Here is a 17,680-nt window from a genome sequence, read left to right as displayed (position 1 = left end):
ATGATTGAGAGTTACACTTTTTACAAACACAACTAATGAATGAAATTAAAAATATAATCTAAATCTTCAGCATAATGGAAAGATGTTATGAAAGATCTATATGAACAGTTATTTAGGCACAGGTAGGATTGTACAGGCATGGGTGTATGGTAGGAAGTTTGGTTCTGGATTCAGTACTACTGTATGGCTCCTTGATCAAGTGTCTTCTACTATAGCCTTGGGCTAACCAAAACTTTGTGCATGGATTTGGTTGACAGAAACTGAAAGACGCCTGTTGTATATATATATATATATATATATATATATATATATATATAATTAATTAATAAGGGTGAGAGAATTAGATACTAATTTAATAGTATATCTATTCTACACCAAGTGGCCTAGTGCTCCGAGAAACCTGGATTATTATAATATTTTATAATATATTATAATATTTTTACAAAATAAATATAAGAGAGTGGTCACTATATGGCTCACTCTAGCACCAGTTAATCCAATAGGTTTCAACCACAAAAATACATGTTTCCCATGAAAGTCAGTACGATTGTTAGCTCACACGGACAGGGCAAATAAAAAATAACAAAAATACAGATTATTTTGGGACAATTGTTTCGCTATTAATGAATTAAATGTAATTTTACTTACAAAAAAATCCACTTGTAGCTCCTCAGCCAAAACTATCTGGATGAAATCCACTCAATCACATGCCAGATTTTATCATAACGATAAATACGCGTGTGGTTCAATTGATTACATCCGACGTTATAATTCAAATGCCCCAACTAACAGCGCGCCAAATTTTCACGGAAAACAATACAGCATTTAGAAATAAATGCAGCATAATTATAATTAATTAATAAGGGTGAGAGAATTAGATACTAATTTAATAGTATATCTATTCTACACCAAGTGGCCTAGTGCTCCGAGAAACCTGGATTATTATAATATTTTATATATATTATAATATTTTTACAAAATAAATATAAGAGAGTGGTCACTATATGGCTCACTCTAGCACCAGTTAATCCAATAGGTTTCAACCACAAAAATACATGTTTCCCATGAAAGTCAGTACGATTGTTAGCTCACACGGACAGGGCAAATAAAAAATACAGATTATTTTGGGACAATTGTTTCGCTATTAATGAATTAAATGTAATTTTACTTACAAAAAAATCCACTTGTAACTCCTCAGCGAAAACTATCTGGATGAAATCCACTCAATCACACGCCAGATTTTATCATAACGATAAATACGCGTGTGGTTCAATTGATTACATCCGACGTTATAATTCAAATGCCCCAACATGTATTTTTGTGGTTGAAACCTATTGGATTAACTGGTGCTAGAGTGAGCCATATAGTGACCACTCTCTTATATTTATTTTATATATATATAATATATATATATATATATTATATATATAATATATATATACATGTGTGTGTCTGTATCTGTCTCTCATTTGCCTTGACATCATGTGATAATTGTAAATGAGTGTCACTGTCACACAAGCAGTATCATTAATTTCTAATATTCTGTAAGAACATGTCTGGCTATGGGAAATATTACCTTGCTTGGAAACAGGTGAGGATTAGCAGTAGGAAGGAGATGGCTGTAGAAAATATGCTTAAAATAAATTCCGTCTGATCTGTGCAAGCATGGAAATGTGAATGTTAAATGATGATGATAATGCATCGCATAATGTTCTCAATGTCTAATCCTGTCTTGATTCCTTGGTATAGTATTTAGTTCATAACTAGTACTTCAAATATATAAAATGTGTGTTTTATATATTTGAAGCACACATAAGGTTCGAAAATTGATTAAAGTTGTTCATCGTTTTTTTCAGTCTGTGAAGAAATGGCTAAAATTTGCCCTGTTTATAATTATACCATATGTTACATATTACACATTCATTAGATCTTGGTCAAATTAACAATTGACCACAAGTTATAATAATGTTAGCACAATTTCTAATAATGACTTAATTAAAAAAACAAAGAAATCTATAATTCTCCAGATACTTCCAGATCTGTTTGAGACTCTGAAACAAGATAGAAACTCATATTTAAACATAATACAGTTGATAAGTTTTGATATAACTCTAGAGTAATTAATAATTGCCCATAAATGGATATTGTCAATATAAAAATGTTGAATGTAAGTCGATAGTTCAAACTCTTTAATACTTTAAAATTTTATGTTGGATCTACTGCAAATTACAAAAATAAAATATAAGTTACTTGCATTGTTACTTATTCTCTAAAGAAAAATTTAAGTATTCAGCCTTTTCTTTTATTTATATGTATGTGTGCATGCATGCATGATATATATACATATACATATATATATATATATATATATATATATATATATATATGATGTTGTTTTAACTGCTATTTTTCCATGCTTGCATGGGTTGAGACTACATTGAAGTGAAATCTCCTACACTCAGAAACCCTTCTTGGTACTAATCTCACCTGTTTTCAAGCAAGATAGCGAGGCACCCACCCAATCTATTGAACAACACGCTTCTGTGAAAGACTGGAAGCAAAGAAAGATGTTTGAATGTTAAGGCTTTTGTTTAGAAATGACACACAACTTGTGAAGACGTGAGTTCACATACGTGCATGTGCATGCAGACACATATGGTGAGCATTTTCAATTTTTGTTTGCTAATTTCATTCATATGGTATTGGGTAACCCATGCTATGGAAGAGGATACCTGTAGATAATGTCCATGTTATGGGGACAAACCTGTAACTGTGAAATTCATGTATGTATGTATATACACACACACACACTTTGTTTGATAAACTTTTTAAGACAGTGTTTTATAGTTGGATGCCCTTCCTTATGCCAACCCTTTAATAGCCTTGTATGAAATGCAGAGATATGGTACACTTCATTTAAAAACTGGGATACATTATATATGTATGACATTGTGAGACAAAGAGAAATTCACGTTTAACTTTTGTAAGTAATATGTGTTAATGGGACTGTGCTTTTTTGATAGCTGTTGAACTCGAGTTTCTCTAGCAAATGATGGAGATAGGCTGTGATCATTGAAGTTAGTGAGATACTGAAATAACTTAATAATTGATTTTATAGTGTGGACAAGTGCACCTGCTCTTACTTTGCTTGGCAGCAGCTGTCGTTGTAGATGTTAGATGATGATTAGAAAGAAACAAAATAGTGTAAAAATGTAGATAAGTAATGAAGCCTATGTTTGTATAAATGAAATTATCCTAATTAAGTATTGGGATGATATGAAGTTGAATGAATAAAATTTTAGCACTGGAAAACTTTGCTGTACATAATGGTGGTGGTTTCTATGCAGCATTGTCACCATGCCTGCAGCACCCTGTGTTGTTCTTGACAGAAACAATTTACAGTTGTCCCTGTTCACATAAATCAGTTGGGAAGAACTAAGTTATTTTACTCAATGGCTGACATTGAGATTTATTGATTGTAACTGCAAATTAAAATCCATTCAAACTGGAAACTGTAATTGTGTATGGGGGAATTCAGTAACATCAGGTCTGTTTCATTCCTAGTACAATGACATGTTTCCCATACTGTTCACCTTCTGTAACAATGTTGCCGTCAGTCATTCATTAACCTTTTAGCATTCAAACTGACCGTATCCAACCCAAATATTCTACCTGCTTTTTGTTCAAACATTCCTGATCCAGCCTTTCATGCCTTCCCTACAATGACATTCTAACAATAAACAATCACATCATTGAAATCTCAAAGTTGTGAGATATTGCAGGATTAATTTAAAACAGTATGAATAAATAAATATAATATTTGACAGAGTAATCAGAATATTGAAGGGTTAATGTAAATACCTTTTTCGAATTCTTGTTCCAGTGCACAGCCTTAGTTAAAATTTGAAATATCATTAAGCTTTACTTTTTTATCAAGACTGGTGTATGTAGCTAGGGTGTGCACTCCATCAGAGTTACAGCTGTTTCAGAACTCCATCAGGTAATTTCACAAATTGATATCCCTCCTCATTGAAAGAATCAGTGTTTTTGTAAATGATGGTTTCACCAATATGTTGGTAATTTGCTAACTTATAGAATCAATGACAGATATGTTAAGGCATTGCTCAGTTTATGGAGTGAATTTCCAAGAACTTGAGCTGCCATTTAATCTTCAACTTTAATACCATTTAGAAGCTGAATCTTGCCATCAATCCAGTTTTTCTTTTCCTTCACCAACACCAAGCAGACAATCAGCTCAGTCACAGCCCTCAGTATTGTGATCACATGTTCATTTTACATTTCAATTTTACCATTCTCTTCTGAAATGAAAAATTACTCCTGCTCTTGATCACAATAGCAGCCCTACCAGCTTTCTTTAAGACAGGAAATCTTTGTCAAAAATTACCCAGAAGCCTCATATTGTTGCTATGAAATATGTGTTTAACAGCTTCAGACTTTTATACTTTGACATCTGTGATGCTTCATCATAACAGAAGACACCAATCTCAAATTATTTATTCCATTTTGCTGTTGGCAATTATCAGATTGCTAAATCAGTTTCATAAAAAATAGCACAAAATTTTCAAAATATAATGGATTGTTAGAAAATAGCCCATAATGAAAATTTTGCAAATAAATTAAAGCATAACAATTACTTGTAGGTTAAATTAACTTAGCTGATAATTTAATATATTTCATAGGATTTGTACCTTTAAAATTTAATATTTTAAAGAGGAAATTTGCTCTAATTAGTATAAATAAACAAAAACAAAAAAAATGTATGCAGTCCTGAAAGTAGCCTACTCTGCTGCAGCTATATCCCAGTGCTGTAACATAAGTACTTGAAATATGGAATGTTGTATGGTTTATAGAACAATACAGCCAGCGCTAGTTGATCCAGAATCAAAATCCGTCTAAATACTCAGTATTTGATTGAAATATGTCTTTCCGGGGTTGCCATTAGCATCTACAAAGGAAAGATTTGAACTTGGACTGTTCGATTTAGAATCCATTAAGATGTCAAAAACACACCATTGTTCACGGTTCTATGCACCTTTTTTGACTGTTTGCATCAGTTCTCTGTGGGTTGTTGTTGGAACTGTCTGGAGATAATAGAAATACTTCTGATGCATCTGCTGCAGACAATGCGAGGATAATCTGATGAAGGGAAGTTCTGTTTCAAAGACAGGAAGTTCCATTTCAGTAACAGGAAGAATCCCAATTTATCTGAGATTTTATAAAATAGCAATATTGAAATGAACAGATCTTGAATTTGAGGTGCAGAACAAGTTTCAATTTGACAGACAAGATTTATATCTCTTCTATCAAATTCATCATCAGAATTGATTAGGTCTATCTTTAAAGCAGCTTCCTTGTATGTTTGATATTGTTGTCTCTTAAAAGTGTTCAGTTCCTGAAATGAGTACATATAATAAAATCATACTCAGATAATATCTTTCATAACCTTGAGAAATGTCGAAGTATATTCTTCCAATTGGCAACCCATGTTTTTTTCCTTTATGCTAGTGTGTCTTCATTAGCACACACGCTAAATTGCTTTCATTCATATTAGAAATCTCAAATTGCTATCTCTTTGTTCTCATCTCATATATGAAGTGAGGAAAAGCAGATAAAATGAGTGTTGTATTTTCATGAAATCAAAATGAAAGTATATCATAGCATTTCTACAAAAGAAAACTCTCTTCATCTACACTGTGTGTAGATGAAGTAAAATAAATTGAAAGTATTGCATTTCTTTCAAAGCTACCTCAACCAAACACTTCATTCAGAAAAGATATACTGTATTTTCTGGCTTGCAAGTTTATGTAGTATATAGTGTAAACAAGTAGTGTAAACATTCAAACATTATCACTATCTTTCCAAATTCTGCTGCATTTCACATGGAATTTTTGGTCTGAAAAATTTGACTTGTATGCTGGAAAATAGGTAAAGGGTGAATTTCGGGTCAAATTATTTTGAAGGTCAATACCAAAGTATGGTATGCGATGTTATTTTAGTAACCAAGATGTAGAAATAGATGACATATAAAGTTTCCTCCCTTTCATTCTTGTTACCTAGAGTCTTATTATTTCAAGATGTTGAGATAGACATTATCATAGTGCTAAATTCTGGGTAAATAATATCTGTGAATCAATCAACTAATTCTGAGTTCAAGTTGAAACTGGTTCATTTAACATTACTAATGTGTTTAAGAAAAGAAAAGGAAAAAAAAAAGTCACTAGCTAATAAAGCACAATCACAAATTATATATTTTTAGCTTTGTACTAATGTAAGGAATCAGTTACTTATTGGGGTAAAGGCTGGATTCTGAGAAAAAATGGTGATGGTTTTGTCTATATTAGTCTGTATGAGAATTTGTCAATTAGTCTGTATGAGAATTTGATAAATTCAATTGCTCCAAGCATTGAAGTTTCTAACATTTTAGATCTCTTGGAGAGAGAGAGAGAGAAGATGAATTAAGGGGCAGGAAGTTAATAATTGGAAAGGAAAGATAGCTAAATGCCTCAAGTAATGACAGAAGGGAAAAAGGTGGTGGTGTTCAAGTGAGGAAGACAATCAGTAACCGCACCCAGAAAGCTATTTAAAAGTATTTTAGTGAAAGACACTCAGAAAATTCAATTTACAGAAGTGGGGCGGGGGAGGGAATGAGGAGGAGAAAGTCCAAAGAGGAGTATGAGGTGAACCCAGGGAATGGGGAGAAGCTAAGAACTAGCAAGAAAAGGGCTGAAATAGCTGAATTCTTTAGAAGTTGTGTAATATGAAACCATGGAATTAGTGACCAAGACATAAGCTTCATCTGAATGACCAGCACTTTCAGGGAAGGGCAAGTCAATTACATCAACTCCCAGTGCTCAACTGGTACTTATTTTATTGACTCCAAAGGATCGAAGGCAAAGTCAACCTTAGTAGTAGAATTTGAATGCAAAACATGAAGATGAACAAAATGCCGCCTAGCATTTTATCCCACACATTAATGATTCTGCCAGCTCACTGCCTTCATCTCAATGAATATTAAATATTTTGCAGTAAATTTAGTGTAATAAGCCAAGAAATGTCGAGAAGAATCATTTCTTATCTTTTATCTTTTACTTATTTTCAATCATTGGACTGTGGCCATGCTGGGTCAACATCTTGAAGGTGTCCTAACAAATCAACCCCAGTACTTAATTCTATTGGCCCTTTTTTTTTATATAGAAAACTAAGTTACAGGGATGTATGCAAACCAACATTAGTTGTCAAGTGGTAGTGGGGATATAAACACAGAGAGAGAGAGGAGATCTTCATGCATTTTAGTTGGGATCAGACTAGAAATTTTTCTAATCATAAAACTCTTGTGACTGTAACTAGGTGTGTTGTAATTTAGCTTGATTCTCGTTACTCTTTTTTTCTTTCTTTTACTCATTTCACTCATTAGATTGTAGCCATGGTGGGGCACCATCTTGAAGAATTTTAGTTGAACAAATTGAATCCAGTACTTATTTATTGAGCCTGGTACTTATTCTATCAGTCTCCTTTGCCAAACCTTTAAGTTACAGGGACATAGCCACACCAACACTGGTTGTCGAGCAGTGGTCTGGGGACATACACAAATGATGGGCTTCTTTCAGTTTCTGTCTACCAGATCCACTCGCAAGGCTTTGGTCAACCTAAAGCTATAGTAAAAGACACTTGCCCAAGGTGCCATGCAGTGGAACTGAACTTTGAACCATGTGGTTGGGAAGCAGACTTCTTAACCACATAGCCAAGCCTAATACCTTTGTTTAAAGAAGTTTCATCAGAATAGTAAGCAGATTGAGCTCCCAACTTTGCATAATCTGGATCTATGCATTTGTTTTCTAATCTATTTTGTCTATTTATGAATTAAAAATACCTGTTACTAATTGTTTTGTGTGTGTGTGTGTGATACATGTACACAAGTAGAGAAGTGGTTTGTTGGGCAGTTATGATTGGCCTCTATATCTAAGTGCAGTTTGTTGATTACATATTGGTGAGCTATATTTAAATTCCGTGCTCAGTTGCATGTTAACAAGTTATGGCCTTGATTTGAGGACAGTCGAAATTTATAATGAGGCTGCAATAGGATTCACTTGATGTGTACTTGGAAGAGCAGATTATGTTTTCGTATTTATATTTCTCTCTGCCTATCTATGTGTTGTTGGTGATTTATCAAGTGAATGGCTTGATTTACTACTAGTAAATCTTCTGAAGGCTGTCTGACTTCATACAATCTATGTCAATAACTCACTGATTAAACACCACACTAATTTCAATGATCCCCCACCCCCGTTTTCAGCTGACTTTTCATATATGCCAAATTTCCCACTGCTTTTACTGTCTGTACATCATATCTTTATCATTTTCTCCTCACTTTTTTTTTTATCTGTCTTCCACTATTTATCTCTCTCTCTCTCTCTCTCTCTCTCTCTCTCTCTCTCTCTCTCTCTATATATATATATATATATATATATATATATATATATACATACATTCACACATACATACATTGTGTGTGTGTATACACATATCAATCAATGATCTCTTCTAATCCTTTGTTCTTACAAATGCTCTAACCCTATCCTCACTGTTGCTCTAACCTTACCCTCACAGGTGTTATCATTTTACCCTCAGTGGTGCTATTACACTACCCTCGCTGGTGCTATCACCCTACTTTCATTGTGACTTCTAACCCCCTCCCACACTTTCTTTGTCTCTCTCTTTCTTTCTCCCTCTACTCTCTCTCAAGTTTTCTCTCCCCCTCTCTCATCAAGTTTATCCTTTCATTCTGTCTTAATCTGCTACTTAAGTTGTCTCCCTTCTTCCTCCTCCTGATCAAATTTACTCAGTCTCCTTTGCATCTTTCTCTCCTTTTACTGTCTCTCCCAGTCTTCCATCTTACTGTCCTCACTCCTCATTTTGTTTTCTTTCTCTCTATTTTTGGTTCTCTCTATCTTTCCCTCTCTTTATTCTCTGTTTTCTCCTATCATGTTTCTCTCTTTTCTTTTTTTTCTTATCCTCTTTATTCTATATGTGTCTGTACAAATTTCTGTGTGTCTGCATCTGATGCATATGCATGCATAAATGCACACGTTCATGCACACTCTCATTTCTCCATCTCTCTCTTCTTCATACACGCAGACATTCTCTCTCTCTCTCTACCTACAGATGCACACTTGCACACACACACACACACACGCATACACCATTTCTATACCCACCTCAGATGTATCTGTGCACACATACATACACACACAAGCACACACATGCACCTACACCCTCACTCTACCCACTGTTTGAATGATTAGATATTGATTCACCAACCTTTGTTGAAATGTTAGATTGTAATGATTTTTACACACATACATTCATAATATATACACTCACATACACACAGTAATATTACCTGGAATGCTAATGCTCGGCTGCTGCTGCTGCAGCAGCAGCAGCAGTTGTTGTTGTTGTTATATGTTTCCTTCTCCATCTGAAATGAAAAGGGTGAGGTGTTAACTGTGCTATTTGTGGTAGGTCATTTTGGTGTATATCTCTCTGCAATGAATTGCAGCCAATTTTGCCACGGGCTTCACAGCACCCCACACCTTACCCCACGCTATTTCTTTCTCTGGTCTTGCTCTATTTTCGGGCTTATTTATATATCAAGTTTTCGGTGCTGGGCTACAACCAGTTTTTAAACTTTACATTATCAAAAATGCCCCCAGCTTTTTCTTTTATTTTACCCCCCCCCCCGACTTTATTTTAATAATTGATTTAACGTGGTTATCTTGTATCAAATCTTGAACTATGTGAAATCCAGCTAAGGGCTCTAAATAAAACATTTTGTTCAGTATACTTTTGTTTCTTTGCCCCTGGCACTGTGCATCCCTACCTTCCTCTCTCCTGCAATCTTTTAGCATCTTTGCTGCCACCTATTATGTCCCTGCTTCCTCTACCTTCACTTCCGATTGATATTCAAGACTGACTATGCACCTCTCCATCCAGGTTCGCCACTCACTGTATTTCCCTTCTATCCACATCTCTAGCCATCTGCCACTCTACTTCACATTCCCACAAACTAAATTACTCACGTCACATCCCTTACATTATCCTTTCTGTAACTTGAGGGTGTTCTGTGACTCGTCTTCACCACCATCTTTTACTATTCCAATTGGAGTATCCATATATCCCCATTCTTCAAGACACCGGTTCCTGTCCCTCTCTCATACTTTAACCTTTCCATCATCTGATGTAAATACTACTCCCTACTCAGTTGAGGGAGTGGGCATTGTCTTGTGAGTCACTTGGTGACCTCACTAGTGGTAGTGCAACATAAAAAAAAACATTCAGTACACTCTGTAAAGTGGTTGGTATTAGAGAGGGCACCCAGCTGTAAAAATAGTGTCAAAGCAGACAATAGAGTTTGGTGCCACCTTCTGGCTTGCAGGCTGAAAAATGGACTTTACATGATGATGATGATGATGATGTATACTCGTAGTTCTGACCTCGAGTCCTATTTAGGTCAACTTTACTTTTCATCCTTTTGAGGTCAGTAGAATAAAGTATTAATTGATTAGAGGTCAATAAAATAAAGTACCACTCAAATTATTGGCGTTGATAAAATGAAGTACCAGTCAGTTACTGGTATATGTAATTATATAAGGGTAATGGAATAATAGAATTGTTAAATCATCAGAAAAAGTGCCTTGTGTGAGTTGGAGAAAATGCTTTGGTATTTGTTCTGGCTTTTTACTTTGAGTCCAAATCTTGTTGGGGTAAACTTGACCTTCTATCTCTTCAGGCTTAATAATATAAAGTGCCAGTCAAGTTCTGGGGTTGATGGTATCAACTTACTCACAATCCTCTAAATCAGTGGTTCCCAAACTTTTCACTAACAAGGACCCCTTTTATTTAAATGAGTTTTCCCATGACCCTAGGATATTGAAAGGCCTGCCATCTTAACATGTTCACAGACCCCCAGTATTACCTTTGCAGACCACAGGTTGGGAACCACTGTTCTAAATTAATGGCCTTGTGCTTAAATGAGAAATCATCATCATCATCATGACAATGATGATTTCAAATTTTGGCACAAGGCCAGCAATTTTGAAGGGTGGGTGTTAGTTGAAACCATTGCCAGTGATCAAACTGGTGCCTATTTTATTGACTCCAAAGTCAGCCTGTCAGTGTTTGAGCTTAGAGTGCAAAGAACAAGGAGAAATACCATTAATCATCTTGTCTGATGTGCTAAATAATTCTGCTAGCTCACTGATATAAGCAAAAGATCACTAATTTCTTAAGAGGGTTTTAGTTGATTCAATCAATGCTAGGATATGTCTGGTGCTTTTGTTTGTTTGTTTGTGTGTGTGTGTGTGTGTGTGTGTGTGTGTGTGTGTGTGTGTGAGTGTGTGTGTGAGAGAGAGAGAGAGAGAGAGCTCTAAAAAGCTGAATAGCAAAGTCTACCATGTAGGATTTGAACTCAGAAAATCACGAGCTGAAATTAAATCCTGCTGGGTATTCTGATTGGCATTTTATTGTTTTTTTGTCTTTCCATCTGGTCGATTAGATTAAACACTGTCTATCTAAAGCTGCTCCTGAAGATAGAGGCATGAAGCACCATACCAGATGATGAAAGGTTATTTTCACCATCACCTCTTGAGTATTAGTAGTAATGTTATTAACTGATTTCAGTTCCACTACTTAGAAGCAGTTCATGGTTGACTAAAATAAGATAACAATCAGAAGTTTTTAAGTATGTGTGAAGGTGCCTTTTCCTATAGTCTTTTGAGTTGACTTGGGAAATGGAAATTAAAAGAAGCCCATTGTGTGTGTGTAGCAATTTAATGCACAATCAAAAAAGCTTCTAAGTTTTATGCTTTTATGATACTTTAACTAGACATATTTATAAAGTACACCATGTATTGCCAAAAAAAAAAAAAAAAGAGAGAGAGATAGAGAGAGAGAAATGAAAGCAAGAAAACTAAGATCCTCATCCTCTTTTGATTGCAGAAACCACAATTAATGCAGCAGGTATAGAACAAAATAACAGAAAATATGTCATCACTATTTAGTGTCTGTTATCCATTCTGTCATGGGTTGGATCATCTGACAGGAGCTGGCAAGCTAGAGGGCTACACTAGGTTCCAGTCGTCTGTTTTGCCATGGTTTCTACACCAACTACTTTACAGTGTACTGGGTGCCTCTTATGTGGCATTAGCACAGGCGCTCTACACATTGTGCCAGCATGGGTGCACTTTGATGTGGCTCTGGGTCAGGTGCTTTTACATGTGCCTGCTGGTATGGGGGCTTTCGTATGTTGTGCTGGTATGGGTGATGTGTGTGTGTGTGTGTGTACACATATGTAGTCAAATAGTGAGATGTAGAGATTCGCAGTATAGAAAACGCATGAAAGTACTCAAATGATTAGAACTTAAATGCTGAAACTTTTATCAAGGACTAGGCCCACAGAGTAATGAGTGGCTATATGAGGAATCCAGATGAGCTGAAATGAAGATAGAGATGCAAATAAATACAATATGTATATATTTGGATGTGTGTGTGTCTTCTTGTTTTGACATGGCTTGAGAGTTATAATCGAGTGTTACCCTCATATAAACAGTGTCCTTTGTTTCTAATCTTCAGTGAAAAAATATCTGGCAATGGAGAAATTGAAAACGGTGAGATTTGGTGACAGGTAGAGCATCTGGCTGTAGAAAAACTGCCTCAACAAATTCTATCTGACCTATGCGAGTACAGAAAAATGAGCATTAAAACAATGATAAAGTCACTAGCACAACAATATTTCTATAGCCAAGACACTTAGCTCTCTGGTTGAGATCATTGTTGTTGTTGTTGTTGTTTAACCTCAGGTCAGATTTACTTGAGTAAACCTAAATGATCAGAGAGATTTCAGCTATGACCAGCATATTATTTCAGATAGTGTATTTAGGACTAGATTATTTAATGTGTTCTCTCTTTTTAACCCCTTAGTATTCAGATTACTTTGCCAAATGTATTACTTATATATTCACATTTTATAAAATGAATCCTGTATTATTCCATAGCTTTGAGATTTTGAAAGTGTGACTGTTTATTTTTAGAATGATATTGTAGGGTAGGTGTGAGAGGCTGGATCTGGCCAGTTTGAACATAAAACAAGTAGAATATTTGGGCTGGATATCGCTGGTTTAAATGCTAAACGGTTAAAGATGATATAGGAAAACTAGGCTACTGTTTCTGTAAGTTTGAGGCATAGAGGCTCTATCAATGGAACTTAAGAGTATTTCTTTGCAGTGCTAAATGCAATTCAAATTCCTCCTGCACAAATAACTGCCTGTGAAAAACCAGCATCCCAATGAAAGGACAGCTTGTTCTTGACCATTTCATACTTAAGGAAACAAGGTTTTTTTTTTTAACCAGGTACCAATGATTTTTTTCTTCTTTTTGCTAGGCCTCTGAAACTGGAAGGAAAAACCTGAGTTTAAATGCTTGCAATATATAAAGTCTGTTACATTAGCACAAATTCTTCTGATCCTTATGATTCTGAAAAAGGATGACACTTTTTCTTCAGAAATTTGTGTGCACTGAACCATTACAAGTAGCTGATCCATCATGTTCTATTAATTTTTATACCCACTTCAGTCTCCATGGAGCCAACTGGGGAGTACATTGCTTAGTTTTTTGGTTGAATTCCTGAATTTGGTTGGTACCTTACAGTTCAAAGCTCATTTCTTTTAAAGATTGATTACCAATTCTTCTACTTGGTTTGTTCAAATGAAACAGAGAGTAAATTATTATGCCACTAATTGGGAGCAAGAGAATCACATAGCTTCACTTCCACTTTGTAGTTCATTGAAAAGTCAGTTGGTAACCTATTCTGTGATAAAAGCAGTAAATCCACACACGCACACATGCACCCGCACACACGTGCGCGTGCACACAGACACACACATAAATATATGAATAAAATAATGCAATTTAACACTTTTGATTCTGTGTGAATTCTTGAAAAAGCAAATCCGATACTAACCATTTATAGTTAAGAAAGAGAAAAGAAAAATAAAAATGTAAAAATGAAAAAAGAAGCTTAGAAACCTTTCTCCTGTGTCTAAACTGCTGAAAGCACTAGTGTGATTCCATTCAATATGGTTAAAAGCATTTCACTGGTTAAATATAGATTTTCTGTTGAATTGCTCAATCAGAACAATCATTTAAATATTTTTATGACCACAGTTGCTTTGGTGTGTAATAAATTTCCCCCTAATATTTTAAGAGCTCTTTAACTGTTCAATGTTACTAATTGATATTATTACTATTATGATTAAGGTGGCGAGCTGGCAGAATCATTAGCACACCGGATAAAATGCTTAGCAGTATTTCATCCATCTTCATGTTCTGAGTTCAGCTTCTGTTGAGGACAGCTTTGCCTTTCATCCTTTTGGGGTCGATAAATTAAGTACCAGTGAAAAATTGGGTTGATGTAGTTGACTAGTCCCCTTCCCCAAATTTCAGGCCTTGTCTCTATAGTAGAAAGGATTATTATTACTATTATTAAGACAGTGAGCTAGCTGAATCCTTAGCATGCTGGGTGAAGTGTTTAGTGGTATTTCGTCTGCCACTAAGTTCTGAGTTCAACTTCTGCCAAGGTCAACTTTGCCTTTCATCCTTTCAGTATCAATAAATTAAGTACCAGTGAAACAATGGGGTTGATGTAATCAATTAGCCCCCTTTCCCAAAATTTCAAGCCTTGTGCCTATAGTAGAAAGGATTATCATTATTATTATTATTGTTTCTAAGACTGTGAGCTAGCAGAATCATTTTTTATTTGGGATACAACTTTGTGTATTGTGAATGTCACTGATTCAGTCATGGAACTTACAAATGGCTTATTTTGGGGAAGCAGCAGAGAAATGGAATGCACATAAGTGACAATAGAGTTGATCTCAAAAGAGACTCTAAGCACCTGAAAATAATCCTCTATCTGCCCACTTACCTGCTATTCTCTCTTCCTTTCACACAAACACACATACCTATCCATTTTCCATACCATTCATATGAAGGGAACCAATAAAGGCCAGCGAAATTCATTCGACAATTATAAGTAACTTTATATATGTATGTATGCCAGGCAAAATGCTTAGCAGTGTTTTGTCCATTTTCACATTCTGAGTTCAAATTCCACTGGCGCTAACTTCGCCTTTCATCCTTTTGGGGTTGATAAAATAAGCACCTGTGAGGCACTGGGGTCAAAGTAATCAACTTATCCCCTCCTGAAATTGCTGGCCTTGTGACAAAATTTGAAATCATTATTATTGTTAAGGTAATGAGCTGGCAGAATCATTAGCACACCGGGCAAAATGTTTAGCAGTATTTCATCTGCTGCTATGTTCTGAGTTCAAATTCTGCTGAGGTTGACTTTGCTTTCATCCTTTTGGGGTCAATAAATTAAGTAGCAGTTTCATACTGGGATCGATCTAATTGACTGGCCCTCCTTCCTACAAATTTCAGGCCTTGTGCCTATAGTAGAAAGGCTTATTATTATCATTATTGATAAGTTCTCCCAAAATTTGAACTTGTATATTGTTAAGTTTCTTTTTGCAGTTAGTTACAGCTAACCATTCAACCATAAAATATTTGCTACCAGACCAAGGAACTAGACTTATTGCATGCCTTGTCTTTAAACATATTACAATGGATTTCATTGGCATCTTAACCTCCAGTTAGATTAGTTTGCATTTGGTAATCCATGTGTGCAGAGATTAGATATTTCAGTATATTTAGAAATTTGTTTCACCAGAGTTGTGGTTGTTGCTGTTGTCGAACAGAACAGAGCTATTGGACAGAAGTAGCCAATTAAATGCGTAACAGCAAGCCATGGGTCAAGTGGTCCAAATATCTTCAACTTCAATCTCAAACCATATTGTACACTGTTTCATGCAGTTGTTGAATCATATATTTCATAATTAGATGCTGACTCTTATGTTGACTTAATACACAAGTGAACAGAGATATGTCTTTTATCAGTGATGTTGGACTGTGAACAAGCTTTTCCTTGGGTTTTGATGCAACGAATGAATTTCACTGGCCTTTATTGGTTCCCTTCATATGAATGGTATGGAAAATGGATAGGTATGTGTGTTTTGTGTGAAAGGAAGAGAGAATAGCAGATAAGTGGGCCGATAGAGGATTATTTCAGGTGCTTAAGTCTCTTTTGAGATCAACTCTATTCACTTATGTGCATTCCATTTCTCTGCTCGCTTCCCCCCCAAAATAAACCATTTGTAGTATCCATGACTGAATCAGTGACATTCACAATACACAAGTTGTATCCAAATAAAAAAAAAGGAGAGAAAATGGTTTTTACTGGTGCATCTCATGCTGAGTCATATTCCTTTCATAACAATGAATGAATGAAATAGGGAAAATTCTCTTGTGAGTGTGCAAAGATATGTGCCAGCTAGATTGATGAGGCCATTGTCAAACTGACATGTAGAAATTCTTTCATCAAAACATCCTCATTTTCTGTTTAGTTACCAATAGTTTACAGTTTTGTTTCTTATTATAACACATTTTATTAGATCATTTTTGTATGTTCCTTTGGAAATGTTTTGAATGTGTGTTACGCTGTTAAAACAATCATCAAATTAGAGTTGGCAGACAGGAACGGTAAATAGTAAACTTGGTGAGGTTTTATTATTGTCGAAAGTTGTAGGAGGGGAAGACTCTCTAGACAGACAAGAAACCTTATCAACCAACATTCCATAAACTGTCACAGTGACAGGTCTGCACTTTCTATATAGAATATCACTTATAAATATATATATGTTTGTCTGTCTTTCAGAGCCGTTTTATTACGGAAGTAACATGTAATAAATTATGGAGTAACAAAGGAATGGTACAGCTGTCTTAACACAGGGAGAACTATTCCACTTTTCTTTCTCTACTTTTGCAGCGCCTGATTTTCATTCTTCAATTATAAGTAACTTTATATATGTATGTGTATATTATTATATATATATATATAATATATATATATATGTGTGTGTGTGTGTGTGTGTGTGTATATGATATATATATATATATTATATATATATAATGTATATATATCATCAAAATAAAAATCAAATGGAAATTGTAGTTGTGATACCTGTGCCAGTGGCACGTAAAAAACACCATCCGAATGTGGCCAATGCCAGCGCCGCCCTGACTGGCTTCAGTGCGGTTGGCACGTAAAATCCATGACCGATCATGGTTGTTGCCAGCCTGCTCTGGACCCTGTGCTGGTGGCACACAGAAAGAACCCACTACACTCACAGAGTGGTTGGCATTAGGAAGGGCATCCCACTGTAGAAACTCTTCCAGATCAAGGCTGGAGCTTGGTGCAGCCATCTGGTTTGCCAGCCCACAGTCAAACCGTCCAACCCATGCTATCATGGAAAGCGGACGTTAAACGACGACGATGATGATGATGATGTATGGATATATGTTGTGTGTGTGTATATATATATATATACATATATATAATTTATGTGTGTATATATATATATATATATATATATATATATATATATATTTATGTTATGTTGTATTATATATAATATATATATATATATAATATATATTATTTATGGTGTTATAATATATATATATATTATATAATATTGATTAGATA

The 17,680-nt window shown here is 35.1% G+C and overlaps 1 protein-coding gene across 1 annotated transcript in view; it reads left to right on the top strand.

Annotated features, from left to right (window-relative positions):
• LOC115209103 (F-box/LRR-repeat protein 20-like) overlaps positions 1-17,680 on the top strand; it is a 405,157-nt gene that overhangs the window by 204,276 nt on the left and 183,201 nt on the right. The gene's annotated exons all lie outside the window — the stretch shown is intronic.

Source organism: Octopus sinensis, linkage group LG3 (genome assembly GCF_006345805.1).
Source record: "Octopus sinensis linkage group LG3, ASM634580v1, whole genome shotgun sequence".
Taxonomy (NCBI): Eukaryota; Metazoa; Mollusca; class Cephalopoda; order Octopoda; family Octopodidae; genus Octopus; species Octopus sinensis.
This window is presented reverse-complemented; position numbering and strand designations above follow the sequence as displayed.